We start from the raw sequence: 13,005 nt of genomic DNA, 5'->3' as shown, positions 1-13,005 counted from the left end.
GTGACCTACTTTCGAGCGTGTCCATAACCGTGGACTCGGCTATCGATAGATTAATACACTTTGTAGAGGTAGCGCACTGTACCCACACCACGGAACCCATGGCCTCGTACTCCCATTCGGGTGGACCAACGACATTCCGACGAAACCCCTCCATTGCCATGACACTGTCTCAGCCACTCCAACCAACTCCCCAACTAGACTAGTCCTGGGTGGCCCCATGTCTACCAAAGACACAACGACCACCGTCGTGGCCAAACGTCCCTCACAGGGACTGTCCCTCACGGGGACCGGTACCAAAAATCTCAACAACGGGCTCACAAGGTTATGTCTGCTTACCGGGCCAGGGTACTGCACGCCCATAACCTTCCCTAGTTGGAGGCACCGACCAAAGGCATGACAATAGATCGAATAAAGGCCTTCCCATACAGGCAAATGTGGTTGCACTGGGAAAAACTCGATTCAGTGGCACCATGACCCGGTCAACGATATATTCAAGTTGTATTATTATCAGGTTCAACTTAAATTGAAAATAACCAGTGTCATAGTATGCCATGAAGTACAACAATAACATATGCATCACATAATACCGGAAAAGACTGAGTCAACTATATCCACACTAAGCATAACCATCAACAACTCTTGACACTCCTCTGGTCAAGATTAAACCTCACATTAAACAGAATCTTTTCTAACAAGTTTTATCATTATTCTCATGCAAGAAAATAACTTCAATTAATTACTTATATCCATAACCATATTATTTCTACCATAGAAAAAATAAATCCTAGTCTCTTATCAACTTAGTTGGCTCTAAACTTTCTGTAACCCAAGCCTATTAACTTGAACTAGCACTTAACAGAATATGAATAACACAATAATGATCTATATGCATGGGTTAAATCATTCATTCAAGTAGGAAAATCACAAATATTGCAATGGCACCATGAAAATGTTGTTGTGGCTTGCCTTAGTGCAGATGAGGTTCACAAGCCTCCTGGTGATCCTCAAGACAAGCCTCACTGCTCTGAAAACAATTACAAACACAAAAAGAAATCATCAAGAACCCTTCTGAAATTCACCAAAAAATCTAGGCAGCAGGGGAAAATCCCATTTTTGGTGAGCTGCCAGATTCCTTTGCAAAGAACACAATGCAAAAAGAATCAATTCATTTGGATTTATGGTTGAAAAATTATAGCTGTTTGAAGCTCTCTGGATAAATACGAATTTGAATTTAAATAAACAGACTAGAGGGGGGGGTGACGTCGAAGGCGTAAAGCCTCGGGGTGCCACCACTCGTACCGCTTCCCGCGCGTACTGAGTGGCTGACTAGCGGGCCCTGCTAGTCAGATGAGGGGGAGAGGGGAAACGAGACAGGGGCGGCGTGGCTTCGCCGGAGCAAACGCCGGTGACGAGGGCTCCTTGGCCAAAACGAGAGGGAGGGATCGAGAGAGGAGACTGAGGCGCACCTGCCCGTAGCCGTAGAGTAGCTAGGGGTGGTTGGACGGTGTCGAAATCTTCCTCTCTAGCGGAGACAGGAAGCAGAGCGCGCCAGAGACGAAGATGACGGTGAGCAGAGGCGACTCTAGGGGTTCCAACCGGGCAGAACGGCACCACCGCAGAGTGGCGGAGGCCCTAGAAGGGTTGCCCAGGCCTGGGAGGGGCTGGAGCTACGAGAACGACCCGAGGGGACCGCCGGCGAGCTCGAGCTTGGGGACGGCGTCCCGCGGCCTGCCCGGCCGGTCTACGGTCTTCTACTAGGTTGTGGAGTGTTTGAGAGTGGTGGATGATGCTCGAGGAGGCTGGGGGAGGGCTCTATTTATAGCCGAGCGTCGAGGGGGTTCGGGCTCCGCCGGTGGACATCTGGACACGGCGCCCAGTGACGAGCGACGTTAGTGAGAGAAGGAGAAGGAGACGGAGATCATGCGGGGACTGTGGGCGAGCGGGGACGAGCATAGCGGCACTGGGGTGACGACGAGCACAGTGCGCACAACACTGTTTCATTGGCCGGACCGTGCCCGTGCTCACTGCGGTGAGCTCCGGCGTCGGCGAGCGCCAGGGGAGAGTTAATGGGGCTAAGACGAAGATGGTGGCGAGGTTTGGCACGCTTAGGCATGCGGGGAAGCGAGCACGCGATCAACAGAGGCTCGGGCGCGTCGCAGAGTGCGTCGGCCGCATGCCAGCACACCTGGACGAACGCGGTCACCGCGTGAACTCTGACCTCATGCCGACCTAAGCCCAAACTTCATGTCTGGCATGTTGTTTGTGGTAGTTTTGAATGTTACCACACTTTGTTTTGGATCTAGACGCAATAGAAAAGATTTCACAAGCCTAGTAAGTTTCTGATCAGTAACTTTGAGAGCTTACTATGGTCAAATGGCTAGGAGTTGGGAGCTGAGTTTTGGAGGGTAGAAATCATCTACTAGGGTGATGATGCACAAGAAAAATCAGCCCCAAAGGAGCAAGTAAAATGGTAGTTGCTATAGAAACTACCATTTCTGTCCAGAACATAAAATATTTTCTGTAGCAAAAATATTCCAAAAAGTTATGCAATATTTTTGCTCAGGAAGGTGCCCTAGGGTTCCAAGAATTTTTGTGAATTTTCTTAGATTTTTGTGGGCAAGAAAAGTTGGGGTTCCTTTGGAGCACATTGATCTAGCTAGGGTTTAAGAGAGGGAAATGGATATTTTTCATTAAGGAAAAATATTCCAAATATTATTTTGAGTTTAACCAGAGTGGGAATGATGGTTAGAGGGGGAAATGGGACACTTGGCTGAAAGCCAAGAGGTACCCAAGTGTTTAAGTCCATATGAAAGGATTCAAAAACTCCAAATTAAAAAATCAAATCAACTGAAAATCAGGCAAATAAAGGAGGGCAAAAACCAGGATGTCACACGCTTGATTACTTTCTTGAGCCACATGATGGAACTCGAGCCCTTCGAACCGGGTCGACATTTTTATTACTGCGTTACGATAAGCTGCCATCTTCGGATCTTTGGCGTCGAAGTATCCATTTATTTGAGATATTGCAAGGTTTGAGTCCCCGCGCAACTCTAGGCGTTGTATGCCCATGGAGACGGCCATCCGGAGACCATGTAATAAGGCCTCATATTCGGCTGCGTTATTGGAGTCTGTGTATAGTATTTGGAGTACGTACTGAACGGCGTATCCAGTAGGGGACATTAAAACGATGCCCGCTCCTAGCCCTGCCAGCTTTTTGGAGCCATCAAAATACATAACCCAATTGGAATATGTGCCGTAGTCTTTAGGGAGTTCGACCTCTGTCCATTCGGTGAAGAAGTCAGCTAGTACTTGGGATTTAATAGCTCATCGTGGTTTGTATGTAATGCCGAATGGGAGGAGCTTAATGGCCCATTTGGCAATCCGGCCCGTGGCATCGCGGTTATTTATGTTGTCATTGAGTGGTACTTCGGAAGCCAACGTAATCGAACACTCCTGGAAGTAGTGACGGAGCTTTCGGGATGCCATGAAGACCATGTATGCTATCTTTTGATAATCGGGGTACCAGGATTTGCAAGGTGTAAGGACAGTGGGTACGTAGTATACTGGCTTCTGAAGCGGGAATTTATGTCCGTCCTGTTCTCGTTCAACGACGAGTACGGCACTCACCACCTGATGTGTTGCCGATATGTATAGTAACATCGGTTCGCTGGCGTTTGGTGCGGGCAGGATTGGATTGCTCGCAAGAAGGTTTTTTATTTCCTCCAGTCCGGCTGTTGCCGAGTCCGTCCACTCGAAGTGATCGGTTCGCCGTAAAAGCCGATAGAGTGGTAGTGCCTTTTCTCCCAATCTGGAGATGAAGCGGCTTAGAGCTGCCACGCAGCCCGCGAGTTTTTGAACTAGTTTAAGCTCTGTTGGCGTAGCCAATTGTAATAAAGCTTGGATTTTGGCTGGATTTGCTTCAATCCTCTATTGGAAATGATGAAGCCCAGCAATTTTCCGGCGGGGACGCCGAAAACACACTTTTCCGGATTGAGCTTGATGTCATACGCGCGGAGGTTATCGAATGTGAGACGTAAATCGTCTATTAATGTTTCGACGCACCTGGTTTTGATGACGACGTCGTCCACGTAAGCTTCAACTGTCTTGCCGATCTGCTTCTCCAGTCATGTTTGAATCATGTGTTGGTATGTGGCGCCGACGTTCTTTAGCCCGAAGGGCATGGTGTTGAAGCAAAATGGCCCATATGGGGTAATGAATGTTGTTGCAGCTTGATCGTACTCCTTCATTTTGATTTGATGGTATCCGAAATATGCATCCAGGAAACACAGTGAGTCGTGTCCTATGGTAGCATCAATGATTTGATCAATGCGGGGGAGGGGGGAGGGATCCTTAGGGAAAGCATTATTAAGGTCTTTAAAATCGACGCACAACCGCCAGGATTTGTCCTTCTTTGGTACCATCACCAGGTTTGCCAGCCAGTCCGGATGTTTTATTTCTCTGATGAATCCGACCACAATTAACTTGGCTAGCTCCTCCCCATAGCTTGACGTTTGGGTTCAGAAAAGCGCCGCAGTGTTTGCTTGACCGGTTTATATCCTTTTAATATATTGAGGCTGTGTTCGGCCAGCTCGCGTGGGATTCCTGGCATATCAGAAGGGTGTCAGGCGAATATATCCCAATTTTCGCTCAGGAACTCTTGTAGCGCGGCGTCAACCGTTGGATCTAATTGTGCTCTGATGGATGATGTCTTCTTGGGGTCCGTTAGATGGACTTGGAATTTGACTATTTCTTCTGCTGGTTTGAAGGAGGTGGATTTGGGTCGTTTATCTAGGACGACATCATCCCTGTCCACCGTAGAGCGCAGCGCGGCTAGTTCTTCGGCCGCGAGGGCTTCAGATAACGCCTCAAGGGCCAAGGACGTAGTCTTATTCTCTGTGCGGAGTGCTATGTCCAGATCACTAGCTAGAGTGATTATACCGTTGGGCCCAGGCATCTTAAGCTTCATGTATCCGTAATGGGGTACCGCTTGGAAGCGCATAAATGCGTCTAGCCCTAAGAGGGCGTGATAACGCTGTTGAAAGGGGACACTTGGAAGGTTATTTCTTTGGACCGACAATTCTCCGGCGTGCCGAATACCACGTCGAGTGGTATTTTTCCCACACACCGCACCTCCCGACTGGGGATAATTCCTCGGAAGGTTGTGATGCTTTGCTCAATGCGGCTCCTATCTATTGCCATTTTGTGGAGTGTATCTTTGTAGATGAGGTTTAGTCCGCTGCCGCCGTCCATAAGGACATTGGTTAGCCGAAAGCCGTCCACAATTGGACTGAGGACCAAGGCAGCTGGTGCTCGGACTATCCTGTATTTTGGTTCGTCACTAGCATTAAAAGTTATAGCCGTGTCATTTCAAGGGTTTATTGCTTCTATTTGACATACTTCAGCGAGTCCGTGTAGTGCTCTCTTGCGCCTATTGTTGGAGGCGAATGTCTCGAAGACCGTCAGTACTTTGGAGTCGTTGTCCTCTGGGGGGTGTTGTTCTGTGTTATTCTTGGTGAGGATATCCTCGCCGCTCTTTGCCACTTGCCGGAGTATCCAACATGCTCTAAGGCTATGTGTTGGTATGTTATCTGGTGTTGCATGTATTTTGCATGGCCCATCGAGCCATCCTTCCAGAACGGTTCCGCGCCCATACTGGACTTGTATTTCTTTACTACTGAACCGGGCGTGTTGCAAGGGTGCGCCATTTTCGCCTGAATGAAGGGTTGAGTGGGGACCGATGATTCCCAACGAGCTGCTTGAGTTTTCCAGGCGCTTTCCATTGCATTGTACTTCTGTAGGATGGTTGCCAAGTCAGCGAAGTGTAGGATGCGACGGTGGTTAATTGCGTGGAGGATCCCTTCGTCCCTGCAATTGTTGCGGAACATTGAGATCGCTTCCTCGTCGCGTCAATCTTTAATCTTGTTTTTGACAAGAAGGAATCTGGCCCAGAAGTGGTGGACCGTTTCCTGAGACTACTATTTTATGCTCGTGAGAGCGCTTGTATTCGGGTGGGTGGGTGGATTTGAAACTGAACCCTGCCCTAGTTTTGGATCCGGAGTTTGAAGGTCTTCCGAACTTAACCGATCGGGCTCTGGGGTGTCAGCTGATTTCTTAGGCCCATCATCCGATTCTATGTTCAGAGGGAAGGATGCTTCACCTCGCGGGTAGGTGTTCGGCTCTTCGAGACCGGAGATCCAGACATAGTCCGTCCTTAATATGGAGGAAGAGTTATCGCCCGTTCCTCGACTACCGCTATCTGGCGGGTGATCGGCGGAGATTTGATTTCTCTCTGACCGGGTTTAAGCCCAATCCGATCGTAGTCTATAGCACCCCCCAGGGCGGTGATGCGATCTAGGAGCTCGTTTAAAGATGAAAGCTCCGCTGGATCCATATACTTGGAGTATTCGGAGTCGATACGAAGGGGGTTTTTGATGACCCAAGAGGCCATCGTCGGCTTAATGGCCGAACGGGCGGTCATGGTAAAGCCGCCCAGCCGGAGGGTTTGTCCTGGAGCCAGCGTTCCTCCGGTGGTAATATTATCCTTGAAAACAAGGTGATACATCGATCTTGTTGTCGATGGCACAGTGGAACTCTCAATGAAAGCACCAATGTCGGTGTCAAAACCGGCGGATCTCGGGTAGGGGGTCCTGAACTGTGTGTCTAAGGTCGATGGTAACAGGAGACAAGGGACACGATGTTTACCCAGGTTCGGGCCCTCTCTATGGAGGTAATACCCCACGTCCTGCTTGATTAATATTGATGAGTATGAGTATTACAAGAGTTGATCTACCTCGAGATCGTAATGGCTAAACCCTAGAGGTCTAGCTTGTATGGCTATGATAATGAGTGTCCTATCTGGGCTAAGTCCTCCGGTTTATATAGACACCGGGAAGATCTAGGGTTACACAAGGTCGGTTACAAAGAAGGAAACCTACATATCCGGTCGCCAAGCTTGCCTTCCACGCACGGGAGAGTCATATCCGGACACGAGTACAGTCTTCGGTCTTCGTATCTTCACAGCCCATCAGTCCGGCCCATGGCTAACAGGCCAGACGCCCGAGGACCCCTTAATCCAGGACTCCCTCAACGGGCTTCCTCAAATTTCCCTAGGTCTTTGTGATCAAGAGAGTTGGATGCACACCCACTTAGTTTTCTTTTTGAGCTTTCATAAACTTATAGTTCTAGTGCATCTGTTGCATGGCAATCCCTACTCACTCACATTGATATCTATTGATGGGCATCTCCATAGACCGTTGATATGCCTAGTTGATGTGAGACTATCTCCTTATTTTCGTCTTCTCCACAACCATCTTCTATTCCACCCATAGTGCTATGTCCATGGCTCACGCTCATGTATTGCGTGAAAGTTGAAAAAGTTTGTGAACATCAAAAGTATGAAACAATTGCTTGGCTTGTCATCGGGGTGTGCATGATTTGAATATTTTATGTGATGAAGATGGAGCATAGCCAGACAATATGATTTTGTAGGGACAATCTTTCTATGGCGATGTTATTTTGAGAAGACATAATTATTTTGTTAGCATGCTTGAAGTATTATTGTTTTTATGTCAATATTAAACTTTTGTTTTGAATCATACGGATCTGAACATTCATGCCACAATAAAGGGAATTACATTTATAAATATGTCAGGTAGCATTCCACACCAAATATTCTATTTTTATCATTTACCTACTCGAGGACGAGCAAGAATTAAGCTTGGGGATGCTTGATGCGTCTCCAACATATCTATAACTTTATTGTTCCATGCTATTATATTATCTGTTTTGGATGTTTTCTATGCATTAATATGCTATTTTATATGATTTTGGGACTAACATATTAACCGAGACTAAGGCAGACTAAGGCATAGACTAGTGGTGTGAAGGGGCTGATGCCTTCCCACCCACCCAGGTTCAAGGCATGGTACTTGCAATTTGGGTTTGTTGCACCAATTATACTGTAGGGGGTTCCCTTACAGTCTTTCTGTCAAAAAAAATTAACCGAGAGCCCAGTGTCAGTTCCTATTTTTTTCTTGTTTTAGAGTTTTTCATAAAAGGAGTACCAAACGGAGTCCAAACGGAATGAAACTTTCACGATGATTTTTCTTGGACAAGAAGACATCCAGAGGACTTGGAGTACACGACAGGGAAGCCACGAGGCACCCACAAGGACGGATGGTGCACCCAGGGGGTAGGGCGCGCCCCCCACCCTTGTGGGCCCCTCGTGACTCCACCGACCTAATTCTTCCGCCTATATATTCTCAAATACCCAAAAACCTTTCAGGGGAGCCACGAAACCACTTTCCACCGCCGCAACCTTCTGTACCAGTGCGATCCCATCTAGGGGCCTTTTCCGGCGTCCCGCCGGAGGGGGATTCGATCACGGAGGGCTTCTACATCAACACCATTGCCTCTCCGATGAAGCGTGAGTAGTTTACCACAGACCTACGGGTCCATGGCTAGTAGCTAGATGGCTTCTTCTCTCCCTTTGATTCTCAATACCATGTTCTCCTCGATGTTCTTCGAGATCTATTCGATGTAATACTTTTTTGCGGTGTGTTTGGCGAGATCCGATGAATTGTGGACTTATGATTAGCTTATCTACAAATATTGTTTGAATCTCCTCTGAATTCTTATATGCATGATTTGATATCTTTGCAAGTCTCTTCGAATTCGATTTGGTTTGGCCAACTAGATTAGTTTTTCTTGCAATGGGAGAGTGCTTAGCTTTGGGTTCAATCTTGCGGTGCTCAATCCTAGTGACAGAAGGGGAACCGACACGTATTTTATTGTTGCCATCGAGGATAACTAGATGGGGTTTTCATCATATTGCTTGAGTTTATCCCGCTACATCATGTCATTTTAATGTGTTACTCTGTTCTTATGAACTTAATACTCTAGATGCAGGCAGGAGTCGGTCGATGTGTGGATTAATAGTAGTAGATGCAGAATTGTTTCAGTCTACTTGATACAGACGGGATGCCTATATTTATGATCATTGCCTTAGATATCACCATAACTTTGTGCTTTCCTATCAATTGCTTGGCAGTAATTTGTTCACCCACCGTAATATTTTCTATCTTGAGAGAAGCCTCTAGCGAAACCTATGGCCCCCGGGTCTATTTTCCATCATATAAGTTCCCGATCTATAATTTTAGTTTCCTATTTACTTTCTTTGCAATCTTTTACATTCCGATCTATAAACCAAAAATACCAAAAATATTACTTTGCCGTTTATCCATCTATATCAGATCTCACTTTGCAAATAACTGTGAAGGGATTGACAACCCCTTTGTCGTGTTGGGTGCAAGTTGGGGTTTGTTTGTGCAGGTATTCAGTGGCTTGTGCGTTGTCTCCTACTGAATTGATACCTTGGTTCTCAAAAGCTGAGGGAAATGCTTACTCTACTTTGCTGCATCACCCTTTCCTCTTCAAGGAAAAACCAACGCAAGCTCAAGAGGTAGCAAGAGCCACTCGCTCCGGCTGTCGCCTCAGCCGTTGAACCGGAAGTCATAGTCGCAACAGTTGATGAATTGAGCACCGGTTGTGTGCCGACCATGAAGATCGCGACTCTGTTCGGCGGCTCATAGGGGTCCAGAATACTGCCGCCATCGGAATAGCTCCCAAGTGCGTCGTCTTTCAGTTGATATATTGAATTGGTCTCTTTGATTGAGGACTCATCATCCGAGTAGATGGCCGTCTCTCCACCAGATACAGATCCTTCCTCAAGATCCGCCCCGTGAACAAAATCAACAAAGGCATGCTTCACGACGGTCTGAACCTTGGCAGGTCGTGCGCGTTGAGCCATCTCAATGATGTCGATGCAGGTGTACGACTCAGACTCCGACTCGTCGATCTTGCCAATGAAGACGTGGATTCCGCCGAAGGGGACCCGATACCCGTACTCGATTGAATCGGCCTCGGGACCCAGCTTGCGTCTTCGATGTAGATTTTGCCGCGGCGACTCTTCATCATCTGCCCCACGGCGTATTGATACGTCTCCGTCGTATCTACTTTTCCAAACACTTTTGCCCTTGTTTTGGACTCTAACTTGCATGATTTGAATGGAACTTACCCGGACTGACGCTGTTTTCAGCAGAATTGCCATGGTGTTATTTTTGTGCAGAAATAAAAGTTCTCGGAATGACCTGAAAATCAACGGAGAATTATTTTGGAATATATAATAAATACTGGAAGGAAGATCCACGTCAGGTGGGCCTCCACCTGTCCACGAGGGTGGGGGACGCGCCCTACCCCCCTGGGCGCGCTCCCCTGCCTCGTGGGCCCCCTGACGCTCCATCGACCTTAACCTTGACTCAATATATTCACTTTTGGGGAGAAAAAAACCAGGGAGAAGGATTCATCGCGTTTTATGATACGGAGCCGCCGCCAAGCCCTAAACTCTCTCGGGAGGGCTATCTGGAGTCCGTTCGGGGCTCCGGAGAGGGGAATCCACCACCATCGTCATCATCAACCTTCCTCCGTCACCAATTTCATGATGCTCACCGCCGTGCGTGAGTAATTCCATCGTAGGCTTGCTGGACGGTGATGGGTTGGATGAGATTTATCATGTAATCGAGTTAGTTTTGTTAGGGTTTGATCCCTAGTATCCACTATGTTCTGAGATTGATGTTGCTGTGACTTTACTATGCTTAATGCTTGTCACTAGGGCCCGAGTGCCATGATTTCAGATCTGAACCTATTATGTTTTGATCAATATATGAGAGTTCTTGATCCTATCTTGCAAGTCTATAGTCACCTACTATGTGTTATGATCCGGCAACCCCGAAGTGACAATAGTCGGGACCACTCCCGGTGATGACCGTAGTTTGAGGAGTTCATGTATTCACTATGTGTTAACGCTTTGGCTGGTACTCTATTAAAAGGAGGCCTTAATATCCCTTAGTTTCCAATAGGACCCCGCTGCCACGGGAGGGTTGGACAAAATATGTCATGCAAGTTCTTTTCCATAAGCACGTATGGCTATATTCGGAATACATGCCTACATTACATTGATGAATTGGAGCTAGTTCTGTGTCACCCTAGGTTGTGACTGTTACATGATGAACCGCATCCGGCATAATTCTCTATCACCGATCCATTGTCCACGAGCTTTCCGTATATTGTTCTTCGCTTATTTACTTTTCCGTACACCAAAACTATTACTTTTGCTACCATTACCTTTTACTACCGTTACCACTACTATCATATTACTTTGCTACTAAACACTTTGGTACAGATATTAAGTTTCCAGGTGTGGTTGAATTGACAACTCAGTTGCTAATACTTGAGAATATTCTTTGGCCCCCCTTGTGTCGAATCAATAAATTTGGGTTGAATACTCTACCCTCAAAAACTGTTGCGATCCCCTATACTTGTGGGTTATCAAGACTATTTTCTAGCATCGTTGCTGGGGAGCATAGCTCTATTCTTTGAGTCACTTGGGATTTATATCTGCTTATCATTATGAAGAACTTGAAAGATCCAAGAACCAAGATTTATCCCTCAACTATGAGGGGAGGTAAGGAACTGCCATCTAGCTCTGCACTTGATTCACCTTCTGTTTTGAGTAAGCTTGCGACTATTAATTCTGATATGTCGCATGTTATTGATGATGCCACTTCTGCTATGCATGATACTTATGATGAAACTATTTCTATGCTTGATACTACTGTGCCACTTGGTGAATTTCTTAATGAACAACTTGCTAGGGCTAGAGAGAATGAATTATTGAAACTAAAAATATTGATGAAAGTGATGATGAAGATTCTCCCCCTAAATATGAATAGCTTGTTGTTCCAGAGGGTTATGTTATGGATGAAGAAACTGCTAGAGACTTTCTTGCTTGCAATGATAGGAGTGATCTTAAGAAATTATTAGCTAAGCTGAAACAAAAAACTTTGAATGCTAGAATGAAATATGATCCTGCTTATGCTACTTCACCTATCTTTGTTACTGATAAGGATTATGAATTCTCTGTCGATCCTGAGATAATTACTTTGGTTGAATTTGATCCTTTCTATGGCTATGAATCTAAAACTGTTGTGGCACATCTTACTAAATTAAATGATATAGCCACCCTGTTCACTAATGATGAGAAAACTCGCTACTATTATATCCTTAAGATATTTCCATTCTCATTAAAGGGTGATGCTAAGATATGGTTTAATTCTCTTGATCCTGGTTGTGTGCGTAGTCCCCAGGATATGATTTATTACTTCTCTGCTAAATATTTCCCCGCTGATAAGAAACAAGCTGCTTTAAGGGAAATATATAATTTTGTGCAAATTGAAGAAGAGAGTCTCCCAGAAGATTGAGGGAGGCTTCTCCAATTACTTAATGCTTTGCCTGGTCATCCTCTTAAGAAAAATGAAATAGTTGATATCTTTTATAATGGACTAACCGATGCTTCCAGAGACCACCTGGATAGTTGTGCTGGTTGTGTTTTCAGGGAAAGAACACCAGATGAAGCTGAAATTTTATTGAATAATATGTTGACCAATGAAAATAATTGGACACTTCCTGAGCCAACTCCCAAGCCAACTCTGAAGAAAAGGGGTGTTCTATTTCTCAGTCCTGAAGATATGCAAGAGGCAAATAAATCTATGAAATAAAAGGTATAAAAGCTGAAGATGTTAAGAATTTACCTCCTATCGAAGAAATACATGGTCTTAATTTACCGCTTGTTGAAGAAATACATGGTTTTAATCCATCACCTATTGAAGAAACATATGGTCTTGATAACCTGACATAGGTAGTAAAGGTAAATTCTCTCTATAGATATGATAAAGCTGAAATCCCTCCTACTAAGTTTGCTAGTCAATGCTTAGATGAGTTTGATAACTTTATGGTTAAGCAAGAAGATTTTAATGCTTATGTTGGTAGACAATTGAAACATAATTCTTATATGATTGAACACTTGAGTGATTATATGGCTAATGTTAAAGGTGAACTAAAACTTATTAGTAAACATGCTTCTATGATTTCCACTCAAGTAGAAGTACT

The sequence above is a fragment of the Triticum dicoccoides genome, chromosome 4A (genome assembly GCF_002162155.2).
Source record: "Triticum dicoccoides isolate Atlit2015 ecotype Zavitan chromosome 4A, WEW_v2.0, whole genome shotgun sequence".
NCBI classification, from domain to species: Eukaryota; Viridiplantae; Streptophyta; class Magnoliopsida; order Poales; family Poaceae; genus Triticum; species Triticum dicoccoides.
The sequence above is the reverse complement of the archived record's forward strand: the minus strand, read 5'-3'. Positions refer to the sequence as shown.